The following is a 17,071-nucleotide window of genomic DNA, read 5'->3' on the forward strand; positions in this document are numbered from 1 at the left end:
AGAATAGATATCAGAGAGGTTTCTCTCTCTCTGTCTCTCCCTCTCTCTCTCTCTCTCTCCCCCTGCCATGTGAAGACACAATGAGGAGGTGGCCATCTACAAGTAAGGCCAGAAACTGACCATGCTGGCACCTTGATCTGGAGCTTCTATCCTCCAGAACTGTGAGAAGATAAATTTTTATTGTTTAAGCCACCCAGTCTATGGCATTTTGTTATGACAGCCTGATCTTATGAAGAGAGTTGGCTGTTTATCATTTTATTTATGTAAATATTTGGCCCAAATTTTCCAAATGCAATCACTTGTTTTCTCTTTCCATTTTTAAATTAAGGAATAGGCTGTACATATTTACACAGTTCAGTGCATTAAAACTATTCTTGCCCATTAAAGCATAAATGACCAAGAACATCACAATTCTTGCATTACCAGCAAGATCTATGATGATGACCATGTCATCATCTATTACATTTTATCCACCTTGTCCATAAAGCTCGAATTTGGCCACTGTGATATCACTAACCCACATTATCACACTATGACTATATGACTAAGATAAAATAAAGATTCAATTAACAGGGGAATGGCATGACTTTTTTATTGAGGTAAAAGAACATATTAAAATTGCTGTCCTTACCATTTTTAAGTGTACAGTGGTGTTGTGTTAACTATATGCACGTGGTTTTGCAATGGGTCTCTTTTTCATCTTGCAAAATTGAAACTCTACCCATTGAACTGCTCCCCAGTTCCCCTCCACCCTTTGAAGCCACCATTCATTTTCTAATAGTTTGACTACTTTAGATATCGCATATAAGTAGAATCATGCTGTATTTTTTGACAGGCTTATTTCACGTATAATATCCTCAAGGTTCATTCATATTGTAGCATACAACAGGACTTTCTTCTTTATTAAGGCTGAATAGTATTCCATAGTATATATATATCACATTTTCCTTTTCAGTTCATCCACCAGTGGACATTGATGTTGCTAACACATTTTGGCTATTGTGACTAATGCTTCAATAAACAGGGGTGTGCAAATATCTCTCCAAGATCCTGTTTTCAGTTATTTAGGATGTATTTGCAGAAGTGGGATTGCCAGATCATATGGTAATTCTATTTTTAATTTTTTGAAGAACTTCCATTCTGTTTTCCATAGCACTGAAACATTTTACATTCCCATCAACAGTTCACAAAGTTTTAATTTCTCCATATCCTCACCAACACTTATTATTTTCCATTCTTTGATAGTGGCCGTCCTAACGGGTATGAGGCGATATCTCTTTGTGGTTTTGGTTTGCATTTTCATGATGATTAGTGATGATGAACATCTTTTTCTATGCTCGTTGAACATTTGTATATATTCATTGGATAAATGTCTTTTCAATTCCTTTGCCTATTTTAAAATTAGATTATTTTTTGTTGTGTTGAATTATAGGAGTTATCTGCATATTCTGTATATTAACCCTTGATCAGATAGATGGTTTGAAAATATTTTGTCACATTTCATAGATTGCTTTTTCATTCTGCAGATTGTTTCCTTTGCTTCACAGAATGAACAATCATTTAAAGAGTCGTATTTAGAAAAAATATTTTGTTCTGATACTTCTACTCATTGGACTCCTGGATAAACACACTTCTTGTAATGTTTAGGGCATTAGGGGTTTGTTTTTGGTTTTGTTTTTTTGCTTTTTATTAAATTGAAGTATAGTTGCTGTACAATATTATATAAGTTACAGGTGTATAATATAGGGATTCACAATTTGTAAAGGTTTTAAACTCCATTTATAGTTATTATTAAAAAAAATTGGCTATATTTCCTGTGTTGTACAATATATCCTCGTAGCTTATTTTATACCTAATAGTTTGTACCTCTTAATCCTTTATGCTTATATTGCCCCTCCCTCTCCCCACTGGTAACCACTAGTTTGTTCTCTGTATCTGTGTTTGTTTCTTTTTTGTTTTATTCACTAGCTTGTTATATTTTTGAGATTCCACATATAAGTGATATCATACAGTATTTGTCTTCCTTTGTGTGACTTATTGCACTTAGCATAATACCCTCCAAGTCCATCCATGTTGCTGCAAAGGACAAAATTTCCTTTTTTATGGCTGAGTAGTATTCCATTGTATGTATGTGTATATATGTGTGTGTGTGTGTATATATATGTATATACATACCACATCTTCTTTATCCACTCATCTGTTGATGAACACTTAGGTTGTGTCCATATTTTGGTAATTGTAAATAATACTGTTATGAACATTGGGGTGCTTGTATCTTTTTGAATTAGTGTTTTTGTTTTTTTCCGATATATATATCCAGGAGTGAAATTGTTGGGTCATATGGTGGTTCTATTTTTAGTTTTTTGAGAAACCTCCATACTTTTTTCCACAGCAGCTGCGCAAATTTACATTCCCACCAACAGTGTACAAGGGTTCCCTTTTCTCTACATCCTCACTAATGTTGGCTACTTATGTTCTTTTTGATGATAGCCATTCTGACAGGTGTGAGGTGATATGTCATTGTGGGTTTTATTTTTAATATTTATTTATTTATTTATTTATTTATTTATTTATTTTATTTTTGACTGCATTGGGTCTTAGTTGTGGCATGCAAGATCTTTCATTGTGGCATAGGCTCTTCATTGCGGCATGCGGGCTTCTCTCTAATTGTGGCGCACAGGCTCCAGAGTACACGGGCTCTCTAGTTGAGGCATGCAAGCTAAGTAGTTGTGGCGTGTGAGCTTAGTTCCTGCGTGGCATGTGGGATCTTAGCTCCCCAACCAGGGATCGAACTGCATCCCCTGCATTGGAAGGCGGATTCTTAACCACTGGACCACCAGAGAAGTCCCCTCATTGTGGTTTTGATTTGCATTTCCCTGATGATTAGCGATGTAGAACATCTTTTCATGTGCCTGTTGGCCATCTGCATTTCCTCTTTGGAAAAATGTCTATTTAGTTCTTCTGCCCATTTTTAAAGGAGGTTGGTTGGTTTTTTTTTTTTTTTGATGTTGAGTTGTATGAGCTGTTTATATATGCTGGTTATTAACCCCTTATTGATCATATCATTTACACATGTTTTATCCCATTCAGTAGGTTGTCTGAATCAGTAGGTTGTTTTGTTGATGGTTTCCTTTGCTGCGCAAAAGCTTTTAAATTTAATTAGGTCCCACTTGTTTATTTTTGCTTATATTTCCTTTGCTTTAGGAGACAGAGCCAAAAAAAAAATATTGCTGCGATTTATGTCAAAGAGTGTTCTGCCTGTTTTCCTCTAGGAGTTTTATGGTTCCTGGTCTTACATTTACATTTAGGTCTTTAATCCATTTTGAGTTTATTTTTGTATGTGGTGTTAGAAAATGTTGTGTTTATTTTCTTTCTTTCTTTCTTTTTTTTTTTTTTTACATTTTCAGGTCTTTCAAATGCAAGTGCTATACAAATTACATTAGAATGGTGGTGTTATAAAGAATACAGTAATTGATTCATAACAAGTTATTAAAATCCATAAAATATAAAATAACATTTAATTCCTTTTTAAAAATAAAAGCCAGCTCTAATATCCCTAGCTTTTTTAGACTTTAAATTTTGACATATCCATGAAGCATTACACTATGGATTTGTATAATATAGCCAGCCGTTAGAGCTATTTTACTGAGTGACATGTAGAGGTACACCTTCTAGAGCTGCTACTTGAACTACCGTAACTAAAGCCATCCTCATGATTATCCATTGTTGTAACTCTAACACATACGTAGTAAAGGAAAGTCCCTTCATGTGATTCGTAGTTGAAGGAAATCCATTTTATTTTAATAGCATGTGTTCGAATCCAATTTCATACTCTCCATAAGCAGAGAGATGGTCATCATGAGTGCCAGTTGTACAAGAATTTATTTTAGAGCCATAGTATTTCATTAATAAATACGATTAGGTTTTAACATACAGAAAGAAAAGTAACATAAATAAATTGCTCAATTGTCTTTTTAAAGCAAACCCATTAAGCAATCTCTTCTGATATTTTCAGGATCAACTTGGGATAAAATGATATACCAACTAAGTTAAAGACTGTTAATAAGGATAACATAAATTATATAGACACTTCTGAAATGAGGATATTTGCTACTGAGAATTAAAAGGAAGCACTTAATGATGTATGCATGAGCATAATGAACTGGGTTTACAAAGAAAGTAACCCATTACACAGATTTCAGTATGAATGCTTACATAGCTAATTCAGTCACAGCATTTTATCTTCATTGGTTGCAATAAAAATGAATGGCAAGTGTGCTAGAAGCACCGTTGATGTGATTTGCTTGGAATCCCAGGAGAGAGAGTTGAGTGGCAGCTAATGGAGTTAGTTCAGTCCTATAGTATCAAGGACTTAGACCAGGGTCTTTACTTCACTAAGCCTCATATTTGCCATCTCTAGAGGGGGAACAATATATGACTTTAAAACAATGCATTTTCTTCAAAGAAGTGGAAATTTTTCATCTCCTCAGAAAGACTTTCATAATCCCACATTCTTAACATTTTTTCAAATAGTCCAATTTCACAACATATTAATTATGTGAACAAAAAGGTACAATAATAGAGTATAGAGGGCCAAAAATAATAATCCTTAGAAGCCAGTAAATGAAGCTGATGGTATCTCCACAGTGAAGGTGCATAGTCTACTGTTGTGTTTCCATGGCACCAATATGATTGATTAAAACTCTTTGTCAGTTATTTCATTTGGATTATAAAAAGTCTCTCACTTGATACAGTCTCCCCTCCCCTCCCCCCAAAAATTATCCATGTGTTTTAATGACATATCCACAACCACAGTCTCTGTAACAACCAGACACTGTGTGAATAATTCCAGTCAGAAAGCTGGAAGCGGTCTCAAAGTGCAAGTAGCCAGGCCTCTCCCCAACTTGAGCTGCTCTTCCTAGAGAGAAAGGGGGTGAGTGTTTCTTTCCTTCTTAGTTCACAGGTACATATTTTAGCAGCAGCAGCAACTAATGTGAATACAAGTTAGCTTTCACTGAATTCTTTTAAAGAAAAAGGTTTTTCTAATCAAAATTCATAATGATAATAATTACAATAATAATTATTTTGGTAACTAACATTAACTGAGGACCAGGCACTGTGCTAAGTACTTGGCATACAATCCTGGTCTGACACCCATGCTTTTTACATATACTAGGGACTATCATTAATATGCAGTGCTTTAAAATATATATATATATATATACACATCAAATTAGGTTACAAAATTGATCAAATATCATTAGCTTATAATGTGGATGTTGGTCTTAGTGCCAATACAACAAAGTTCCTGTGTATGTATTTACTATGAAAGCTATACCTATGGGACCCCATACTTCTAAGTAGTAGTCATAGTTTGTTCGGTGGTATTTTTGTATATACTATTTTTAAATGTCCCTGAATATTCCTGACACTTTAACCAGCTAGCTACAGTTCCTTCCCTCATGGGGTTTTATGTACTTTGAGGGACTTCGTTGAAAGGCAGTTTTGTTTGCAGCTTGGCCCAGTGAAAAAAGCATCAGATAATATTCCAGAAGGTCTTTGAGAGATGCACATGAAAGGTGCTTCGTAAATACAAAGCACTAATGTTGTATTCATGAAAATGGTTTTTCTTCACATCCTTTACTCTAATGTTAAAGTCCCGAGGTGTTATTGCAATAGGTACTTTAGAAAGCATATATACCCCCAAATCATTTAGGAGTAAAGTCTGTTATCTGAAGTAAAAGGGACTGAGAGCATACTAAGAAAGTTAATCAATAGAGAGTGTTTGGTGTGGCTTGGAAGAAGAGAAAAAGATAGGAGTCAACTGTTCTTATATTGACTCATGATTTCAATAATACTTCTTAGAACTGTTGGGAAGAAAATAAGAAAACTGTGAAAATTGTGAAATGTTTTTTAACTATAATGGAGAAGTTTTAAATAATCAAAAAGCTTAGAATCAGATAGATCCTTTTCTTAGGTTACTTACTAGCTAGTGCCTGAACTTTATAGATCTTGTTGGATTCAATAATTGACCATTCATTTAATAACACTATTTAGTGGTTACTATGTGCCAGGTACTCTACTAAGTGTTTATACACATGACCTTATTTAATTTTCACAGAACATTAAGAGATATTTATTACTATTCCTATTTTACAGAGAAGGAAAGAGAGTCTTGAAAAGGGTTGATTACTCAACATTAAACTGATAGTAAAAGGCAGAGCTCTGATTTAAACTCAGATTGATCCCATCTTAATGTCTGTGTCATTTGGAAAAGTCAGGATGTACTTACAAATTTAAACAAGTTATGTACAGATTATATTCTCTAAATAAGGAGATTAGTAGTAGAGAAAGTACTCTATACATGTTTCACCTTATTGAAAATAAACAAATGAAACCAAGACACCCTCCCCTTTGTCTTCTGCTTCTGAATGAAGGGTGTTCCATAACTAATTAGGTTTAATTCCTTCTCTGATTTGGCTTCTCTAGCATTTCTTTTGAACATTATAAGCAGTAATAACATATTAGTAAGATATGAGCCCTATTTTGTGTGTGTGTGTGGCGCACAGGCTTAGTTGCTCCATGGCATGTGGGATCTTCCTGGGATATGAGCCCTATTTTAAAAAAAAGTATATTTCAACAGTGGTTCACACTTGACCTTTTATTTCTATACCTTGACCTGCAACTGACTTTTTATGATTACTACTAGAAGGCCCTGTGGTATACTGTGGCCAGATTTGCCCATGGAAATCCCCTAAGTGGGAATAAATGGGAAACACATAGGACCTGTATTGTGCGGAGAGATTAGGGGACATTTCCCTAGCGCTGCCATGGCAAGAATTTGAAGATCAGGGAGCTGGCTGGACATTTACCCTGCATGATATGACTTTCTGAGTCGCAGAATTATGCTTTACATAAGCTATTTTCAAATGTTAATGTATCTGGGAGTACAAAAGACAACGATCCTGTAATACTGTGTTCTTTCCCCCATTAGACATCTCACTCTACGTAGGCTGCCAACCACCAAATCAAGGCTTGCTTTCATGAAGTATACAAGGGGGGCAAATGGAGCCGTGTACATATGCCTGCGTTCAAATTTTGTTTAATATCTTTTGCAGTGCTTATTTGCAGTTGGGGAGTAAAACAAAGGAAAAGCAAACTTGAATCAAGTCCAGGTTGTCATCACACCCCGTCCTGAACCCAGATCACACTCCGCAGTTTGGTCTGGTGCAGAGCCCCCGTATTGATACATAGGAAGGAGCTTCTGTGCACTTATTCACTGATTTCAAGCACTACAGGTGGTCTCTTTGAGAACTGCTTCACATAAGCAATGTGTATTTAATCCTCTGTCCCTCTCAGCATCTCATCTATCGTACATAAAATGTTTCCCCTGAGTACCATTTGAAAAAAGTTGTTTAAATGACCTTAACTAAAAATTAAGTTGCTTAAGATACTTTCTTAAAGGAAACACTGATCAATCACTACCTATGAAATATTTTCTTAATTTCTAGGATTACCATTTATATTTATTTGTTTCTGCAGTCTCAGATATTCATAGTTTCCTCAACACATGTTCTCAGTTTTCCTTCTGTTTTTGTAGGCTGACACTCTTCCTCTTGAGACAAGTTAATTTTTTAGTTTTCCTAAGGCATCTATACATTAAATCTCAGTGGGTGAGAGTTGGGAGGAAACTGTGTGAATTCACCAGTTATTCATTCTACTCTAACGTTATATTAGTAGATTCCACTAAATTGCTTATTTTTGATGGACATTTCACTTGATCCACTGGCAGACATGTCTATATCAGTATGTCAGTATATTTCCTAATTGAGATGCTTTCTCATGACTTCATTAGCCATCTTCCAGTTAATGAAGTCTCAAGTGCAATCTACACGTAATTTGAGGAAACATGTGAAAAGACATCATTACAAAAGAATTTTTCAGATAACTTTTTTGTATTCTGGGTGATGTTCATCCAGAATGTTGCATTTTGTTTGGGGAACCATAAAGACCTAGTTAAATTGGAGGGAGTCCAGGGAGATAAGCAGTAATATAATTGAGGGAATGAATCAGAATTTGAAGGGAAAATAAAATGAGTTAAATATGCATAGCTTAGCATAAGCAAAGTTTATAAGGCAGGCTTAGTAATAGGTCTTAATGTGGGCACCTCTCCAAAAAAATAACTCTATTTAACGTCTCACTAAAATAACATGTTGAAAAACAAGAAAATGAAAATTTGTAATAATCAGTGAATTAATCAATGAACATTTCAGAACATTTCAGGCAGAAAACTTCAGATACAGGCTGTGCCCACTCAATGCCAAAAAAGCTGGTGGGAACGTGAAGAATTCAATCAAATAAGGCATTTGTCACCATCAAATACTCTCCCACCAAAGTGACTATAATTGGTTTTTTAAAAGTAAATTTAATTGAATTCAAACTTTAAAATTTTGAATTCATTCAAATTAATTAAACTTGCAAACAAACAAAATTATAAAGTTGTATTAAATAAAATTATGAGCTAAGTGTGTGGGAACTATAAAGATGATTCAGACCTCGATCTTGATAAATGACAAGTAGATGCATCTCTTGAATGCAAGAGAGAAATAAAACTTACTCTCTCCTTCCTTCAGAGCTACCGCTTCCCAGCCATACCTTTTGGGAGATTTCCCTCAGTGACCCAAAAGATATCAGGCAGAAAGGTTGATGGAAGCCAGCAGTGCTTTACATTGCAATTCTCATTTTTTTTCGCTGCAACATATTTGAACAACATGTACATGTGTAAAACACTCCTATGAGAATGCCAAGATTTTTTCCCCCAATTCCCCCCTCCCCATTTTCTTTTCTGGGGGTCGGAATAACCAAACTTTCATCATCCTTATGATATGCATAGACTCATTTTAAAAGCATGTAAATATAGAAATGGTTTATGGGATCAGAGTTGTACCCAATTCCTGGCACTAACTCTAGCCCCACCCCTTTTTCTCACATCCAGAAAAGCACATCCAAATGTAGCAGGGTGGCACTATTAGAGGTATCACCTTGAATTCACTTTCATCTACCATTTTAAAAATAAATTGTCTGTGAACTTTAGTCCTCTATTGTAGTAACAAGCAATTGCAAAACATTGGTTTGTTTGGATCCTGTAGCAGAGAACTGCTGACTTAGAGCAATAGACCAAAACACGGGTGAAATTTGAGAATCATCTGGGTCTTGCGAATACTGCCATAAGAGTGCTGTCTCTTCTCATTGTCCCTGGTGGAGACTACGTATGTTTTCAGTCTCCAAGTATAGATGTTAGAACCCTTCTCCACCAGTCCACTGGGTATCCATGTGTCCCTCTTGTTCTTGGGGGGAGGACCTACAGAGTATGGGGGAACTTTCTCACCAAATAGCCAGACAGTGATGGTTAGGTGGTAGTTAATGTAACATTATTAATGGTGAATAATAAGCACTTTTCCTTCAGTCTTTTTTTGAAAAGAAAAGCTTGAGGTGGACGGGCTAAAACCTTCCCCAGCCTTCGCTAGTTCTCCATGCTTTCTTTTTATCCTCTAGGAATTTTTTGTCTTTTGCTTTTTGTTTTTTATTACTCAATGTAGTTTGCCCTCAATATTTAACATATGGTAGTTTGAAAAATATTTTTCTTAGCGCTTTAGACACAGTCATAATGTTTTCTTGATTTGTGCTTCAGACATTCAGAATTCCATTTTCATAAATAACATTAGAATGATTTTCATCCATTGCGTTTTGAACAAATATAGGGTGACCATTTGTAATAGTCTAATAAAAAATGAAGCTCTGAGAATGAAAACTTTGTAAAATTCCAGAATATCTGTTATTAGCTAATTTATTAAATGATTCACTGTCAATTAATTCATAACCCGCCATTACCTACTTGCAAATAAATAATGAACTTGGGGACGGAAAATAATTGAAATACCTACATAGGACTTTAGTTTGAGTATAAACTAAATATGAACTTTTAAGGATCATTACTTTTTTATATTTTCTTTTTGATATACTTCACTGCCTAATAATGGAAGCCACAGCACCATTGTCAGCATAAGATAAAACAGGGCAATTATCTATTTCATGTTTCATACATAATGGATAACAGAGTTTCCTTCAAGACCATAGTGAAAAAGGCTTTGGCCAGCTACTAATTTTAATTGTTAATATCATATATTAATATTTAGAATTTGACATTTAAAATTCCTAATTGTGCCATTCTGCTTAGAAAAATAGGTAATAAATGTATTGGCTTCATTTTTCTTTTCTTTTTCTTTAACATTGCCAAACTACTCTAAACACATAAGCAAAGATGTATCCTTCTTGTATTTTCACAACCAAGAAAATTAGTTGGTTTAAACATTTACATTAGTAATTTAAGCAAAATAGCATTTAGCTACAGTCCTTTCTTTCTCTCTCTCTCTCTTTTTTCTCCTGGTTGTAAAGTCCTAGTTTGTTTGTCTTAATGTATGTCAGAGAGTTGATTTTTCTTTCTTTCTCTTCTCAAACCAGGTACTTATTGGCAGGAATACTGACAATTATGCCTGAGATTGGCTAATTGCACTATGTAAAGCCAATACAGCGCACAGCACAGTTGGATTCCCCCAATAACAGAGACAGAGAGAAATGGATTGGGGAAGGGCTGCCTTGTGAATATTTGACTCTTTGTTATGCTTGTACAACACATTGGAGAACAGGAAAAGAGATTAATGAGACCTAGAAAATAGGACGGTTAGATTTTCTGGAAGTAGACCAGCACATCCTTTGAAGATAAGCATCAGCTTATGGAGAGACTGAAGTGCGAACATGAGTTTCAGCACAAACACGTCAAAGGATTGTAGGTGCTTCAGTGTTGACCTTTATTTCTAGTGGTTGTAACAAAGATCAACTTAACTGACAAAAATTAATAGAGCGTACTCTCTTACTTGCTGGCGTAGTGAGAGGACCATTCAAAGCCGTCAAAGAGATGGCCTTTACAATCTCAAAGATGGTACATAGCATTGTGGGACTCGGCAGCCGTGTGGAGGGCAGTAGTCCAGAACCAGACTGAAACCATGTAAACTGGATGACATTATAATTTATTATTGTTGGCCGTCCCCCAGGGCTTCTGTGACTCTTCTCCTGCAGTCATCTGCTTTCATTGCGAATTCTCCTCCCGGTTTCTTCTCTCTCCTTCTGCCTCTCTGTCGTTGTCCATGTCTCGCTCATTCACATGCCAATATGTACACACAAATATCTCTTAAACATTAGCTTCGTAATAGACTTTCTTTCTGTTCTCGATCTAATGGTTTATTTAACTAATGAGTCTGCTTTTATTAAAGGTTGTTAGTATATTAATGTTAAATATTAATATTAAATATTATTTGAGCCAGAAGCGTGATAAGGTATACTTGTTTATTCAGTTTTCTTCAGAAAACCAATTTTCTTACCTTTGTATTCTTTGAGCCTCTAATAATAATTATAAGGCTAAGAACAGAAATGTCCATAGCCAGATACACTTAATACTAATTTGATGATCACTGAACACTATCAAGTGAATGGATATTAGCCATAAGGTGCAAATGTATAAACTACCTCCTCACCAGTTGTGAAAGCTCCCTGTGACAAGTACTATAAAGTAGTAATACACATTTAGAATTAGTAGGAATAGTTAATATTACTAATAAACCTCTATTCTTTCTTTTCAACCTGTTTCTTTTTATCTCCTCTCCTTAAACCAACCCAAAGAACCAAAGGCTTATAATTGGCCTCAAGAGATTTGATATAAGTAGTTATGGCAATAACCCTTGGTGCCCTGATGTTCTTTGTTCATGTAGATTACTAAGGTCTTCGGAAGCATTAATTAATTTTGCCTCATAAGAGTTCAGAGAGGTGGTTAAATACTAATACAGATTCATAATCCTTTATGCAAAATCTTTGGGGTCCACTTGTTTCAGAATTTAGAATTTTGCAGATTTTATAAAGGCGATAACATAAATATATAGTGTCTATTGTGCAATCCCTGGATTGGGATGTGGGCCAGCACCTCTTCATAAAATGCATCAGTATTTCTGAAGCTAAAGGTAAGAGAATTGACTAAATGAAATACATAAAGACTGTAAATATCCTCCTATCAGTTCTGGTTAGGTTTTCCCACCAGATGAGTTAGAAAAAAAATTCTGTTTTCAGACATTTTTTCGATTCCAGAATTGCAGCCAAAACACTGTGGAGCTATCCCCGCTTTGGCCAGTGGGATAATGAAACACAGACAAAAGTGAGGAAGTACAGACGTTCTCTGACCTCCTGTGACCTTTTCCTAGAGCTATAGGAATCTGTGTACCCCCTTTTGCAACACGTACTGTATGATAACTTTGGGAAAAAACATTTTGGGGGGTATTGTCATAGTGTCACTATAGAAAGCAATGATCAATTAATTAATGAAGTACCTGGAGTTTGAAAAACTAGGCCTGTGTCTACTTTGGTCAAGTTGTCCAGGAAAAATTATTTATTTGACTTCACCATGATGATATTTTTTTAACACCTACTGAAAATTATTTTGTCTGTACAGTTCTGCTGCAATGCTTGTTTTGAAAACATTAATTTGTTCCCATGCTATTGGTATATTTGAGAACAACTTGAACGTAAGAGAAATAGCACGTTTGCCTATTTGTGATTCCATCTGTTTAAAATACTAGGTGAGTGCAGGAAACTGCACACAGGAGATAGAGCCCAGGAGGAATACACAGAATGCACACATTCTTACCTCTGAAACATCCACCAGCTATCTTGTTCACCACATGTGTTAGGGGCCTTGCCCGTCCACATCTGATATTAGACCTTTCTGTCTGATTCAGATAAGCCTCCTTCCACCACTTCACAATAACTCACAAGTTGCAACCCTCCTGCCACTTGCTTTCACAAGCACGTTCAGGTATTGTGCCCAAACCCCATTTTTCCCGTAAGCCCCTTACCCATGCATGATTTTGCATAGGGCAGTGAAATTTGAAAATGCAAACATCACCTTATAGCTGAATTGACCGCATGTGTTAATGAAATGAAAAGGGTAAAACACCCTGACGGATACCTTGAGAAGTTCCCACACAGTGTTTCAGGGCAGATATATTCTAATTTCTGGTGAAAAGGTTCTCTAACCCATGATCCTGAAGGTTTATTTGCAGAAAAAGAGCAAATCAAAAACCCTATGCATGACAGCTTTCTTCTCCCACTTACCTTTTGGTGACAAGGCTGATGTTGTTTCTGAAGGCTTGTACTTCTGTTAACAGCTCTGCCACACCTAAAATGCCTTGGATATAGAGTTTGGAGGAATCCCGCCCCCACCCCGTCCCCCAAGAGATTTTCCTTCCGAGTTATTTTAGGACCTTAAACCTGACACTGGCTCCCATCCCAGTATATTATGTGAATTAGACTTTTCCACGTGAAAATTTACTTTCAGAAAGCTTTAGAAGTATGTCTGGATACCCACATTTGCATAATCACTACTCCCCCCTTCTCCCTTTCGGCTCTTTCTTGGGCACAGAAACGTATGGTTGCCAGGTACATTTGGAAGTGAGTGCATGTGACTCTTAACCCCTTGGAATTGGTGTTCTAGAGCTCCTGACACTGAACCCTAATGTATTTTTTATTAGTGTTTAATGTTGAGAAATCCCATTTCACAGAGCCCAAGGATTAAATTACTTCATTTGGGAGGGAACGAGTGCATTCCCCAGCTTTTTCCTGAGGTGAAAAAAAGAATGAAACTGAGATGATATGCATTTCATAAGGGCTAAAGGTCCAGATGTATTCCATCAGTCCAATATTGTGAAATATTTTAAAGACAGTATTAACAAGTAGGGAAACCTCTGCATATTTAAAATGTGGAAATAAAAATACACAATAAAATAGACATAAATAAAAACATATGTATATATAATCAAAACATATGTTTTCAATACATATAATTGATATATATATATAATCATAATGACTATACAAAGCAGTTCTGCCTGTGGGAGAAATGATATAATGTTATAAGAATAGCATGATTGTACCTTTCAATGAAGAAGAATTTTTACTATTTTTCATAATAAGAAAAGAGTTGCAAAGATTCTGAGGAAATCCAACAAGCAGTAAATCCAAATGATAATGAGTGATCCTTTCTTTTGAACAATTGTACTGAATAGGAACTTTCTTTCTTTTGAACAACTGTACTGACAGAAACACCTACTCATTAGGCTATTAGATGTCACATGTGTCGCTTGGGAGGTGTTCTGAACACGAGACCTAAAATTGATTCCTTTTCTTCTTCTAACTCTGGACTCCCACCTTTTGCTTCCCTTCCTTGCATCATTAAGTTCATGTATTTAGATGACAAATCTGTAGAGTGTGTCACTGCTGCTCTTTTCACATCTTGGAGGGCATGATTTTAAGCACCCTCTTCAGGGTATCATTGTCCTTCCCCATGGCTCTGGGAAAGATTTCACTGAGACCTCCAAGGGGGAAACCTACTGCTCTGTGAGCTGTCAAGTAGATATCCAGTGGCTGTATCAGAGTGAAAGAGCCAAGGGAAGCTTAAGGATGGTTCTCTAGTCCCACAGACCAGTGAAACACTTTTCTATCAATACAAAGTTTTAGGGATATTACTCTGTACCCGGCACTGCGCTCAATGTTATGTGGGATTCAAGAAAGGTAGAAGGTGATTTGCTCTGAGAAACATGTTGCCTCTTTGGGGAGGTAGGACAGAAACATGGAATAGCAAGGGAATGCTGTAAAACTGCAAACTCAGAGGCCAAATGTATGATAAAAATAGTAAGTTTTGAAGTCAGAGAAAAGAGTCATTTATTTTCTAGAATAGTATAATGGAAAGAGTTCCGGCCTGGGACTCATCAGACATAGGCAGGCAAATCCACACAAGGTGAATGACTTTGAACAAATCATTTCACCTCTCTAAACCTTGGGTCCCTCAACTGTAAAATGGAGAGGGAACGAGGGAGGGCTGAAGTAGGTGACTCCTATGGTCAATTCTAGTCTCTCTCTCTCTCTCTGTTTTTTTTTGGCTATGCTTCGTCACTTGTGGCATCTTAGTTCCCCAACCAGGAATTGAACCCAGGCCATTAGCAGTGAAAGGGCAGAGTCCTAACCACTGGACCACCAAGGAATTCTCCAGTCTTAAAGTTTGATACTCCTGCTACATTCAGTAAGCAGTCAGTGACACACTACATCCAAGCACATTTTACATGAATTAAACTTAATTATTAGGAAAAGGGATTATTATCTCCATTTTACAGATGAGGGGATAAAACTTCCAAATGGTAGAGGCAGAACTCAAACCCAGGTTTTTCGTACCCCCAAATTCTGTGCCCTTTCCACTAGGCTGTGCTGCACACCATTACACCACTACGCCTTCCTTTGTGCATTTAAGGAGACATGATTTAAGAGAGGAGCAGACATAGGAGCAAATAACTGCAGTGCAGGTGCTGTGTCATAAGTGAAGAATCCAGAAAATGTGGAGGAATCTGTATTTCTGTATCTTAAGGAAGTAAAGAGAACTTGTTTTACAGAGATCTGCAGGACAGTGAATGGAGCAATGGTCAGAGTCAGGAGATGGGGGTTCTAATCTCGGCCATGCCACTAACTTGCCAATTGTCCCTGGATGAGCAATTCTCTGGGCATCAATTTTCTCATCTGCAAAATTAGAGGATCGCTGGGTGTTTGGGGTTGCAGCATTCAATGCTTCTTTGAGCCCCAAGGATGGAAAGCATGCTTCTGGTGATGGTTATGAGTATGAGCCCAGAGGTTTAAAAAAATTAATGAGATGTTAAGTACTTGTGATGATTTTTTTAGTGGATATGGGATTTGGGCTGGGCCTGGAGTAATGGGGGTGATTTAGAAAATTCACGAAGCATTTTAGTTCCTTTTAAATATACAAGGGTTGCTGACTTTCTAAAGGAATTCTTGGTATAAAATGAATGATCACCACTCCCTGTCTTTTGTACAATTCCATTTTTCATATAGCAAGTTTATTTAAAGGGAGAGCCACCTGTACGAGAAAACACAGCCAAGAATTTGTCACGCTCTTGGGGCACTAGTATCGTTTTTAAATATGAAAATGATGCCAGTGTCTTCAAAATTCAAGTTTGAGATGGAAGGATTGAAAAGAGTGATTTTTTTTTTTCTGTGATCAGCCACTGCAAAGTGAGTCTCAGCGCAAACCAGCTGAGCCCTTTACTGGGCATCGGAAGCCTCTGGCGTTTTTCTGCTTTTCAACTCTCAGTCATTTGGGAGGTGAGACAAAGCCATGCTGTCTACAGAGTTTATCCGGAACGTGTTGGCATTACAGGAAATCACTTGACATCTATTATGTTTCTCCCGTGGAAGAGAGGTGGCTATCAACTACAATAGTGATTTCTTTTCAAAAGGGTTTAATTGGGGTATTTCTCATGAGCCAAATTCTAACTTACTGTCTATACGTGTGCCTGCCGGGAAAACAGAGGAAAAATACCAAACGATAGCAACAACAGAAGTCTGAGGACCACTGTCCCAGGCTGCCCTCTCTGCAAACAGACCGAAAAAACAGTTTCCCTGCTGCCTAAGCTGCAGCTAATACAGCAGAGCTTCTGGAAAGGTGTGGCGAAGGGGGGAGGGGTGGGGACTGTGCTTTGCACGGCCGTGGAAATATGTGTAACAACCCGAACAAACGCCTTCTAACCCACCTTTTATAAGTAGCACTCTGAGTTGGAGGGCTGGCCGAGAGATTAGTCTCACGCGGTTGAGTTACACACTCGTGAGCTGTTTTTCTGAAGTACAGGCAGGCTGCATCCTTTCCTGAGGTAAGCCAGAAGGTGGCCTTATACTTTTATTTGAAGTGTCGAATGATTTTCCTTGCAACAAATTTGTGCCTTTCACTGGTATTTTCCGAAGTGAGACTTTTGCAACCGATGGAAATCGGCTCACTTCTGTTCTGTAACTCAGTGTCTTGTTGGTGATTTATTTGTTCAGTAGCAGAAACTATGACAAATTGTGTGAGGCGGCCTCATTTACTTTTGAGCGGCTATAGCCCTGAAGAATTTACATGTAAATGCGGCTG

At 36.8% G+C, this 17,071-nt stretch overlaps 1 protein-coding gene across 4 annotated transcripts in view; it reads left to right on the top strand.

Moving 5' to 3' along the window:
• Window positions 1-17,071, top strand: part of TENM1 (teneurin transmembrane protein 1) — a 538,104-nt gene that overhangs the window by 189,927 nt on the left and 331,106 nt on the right. The window lies entirely within an intron of this gene.

The sequence above is a fragment of the Hippopotamus amphibius genome, chromosome X, assembly GCF_030028045.1.
Source record: "Hippopotamus amphibius kiboko isolate mHipAmp2 chromosome X, mHipAmp2.hap2, whole genome shotgun sequence".
NCBI classification, from domain to species: Eukaryota; Metazoa; Chordata; class Mammalia; order Artiodactyla; family Hippopotamidae; genus Hippopotamus; species Hippopotamus amphibius.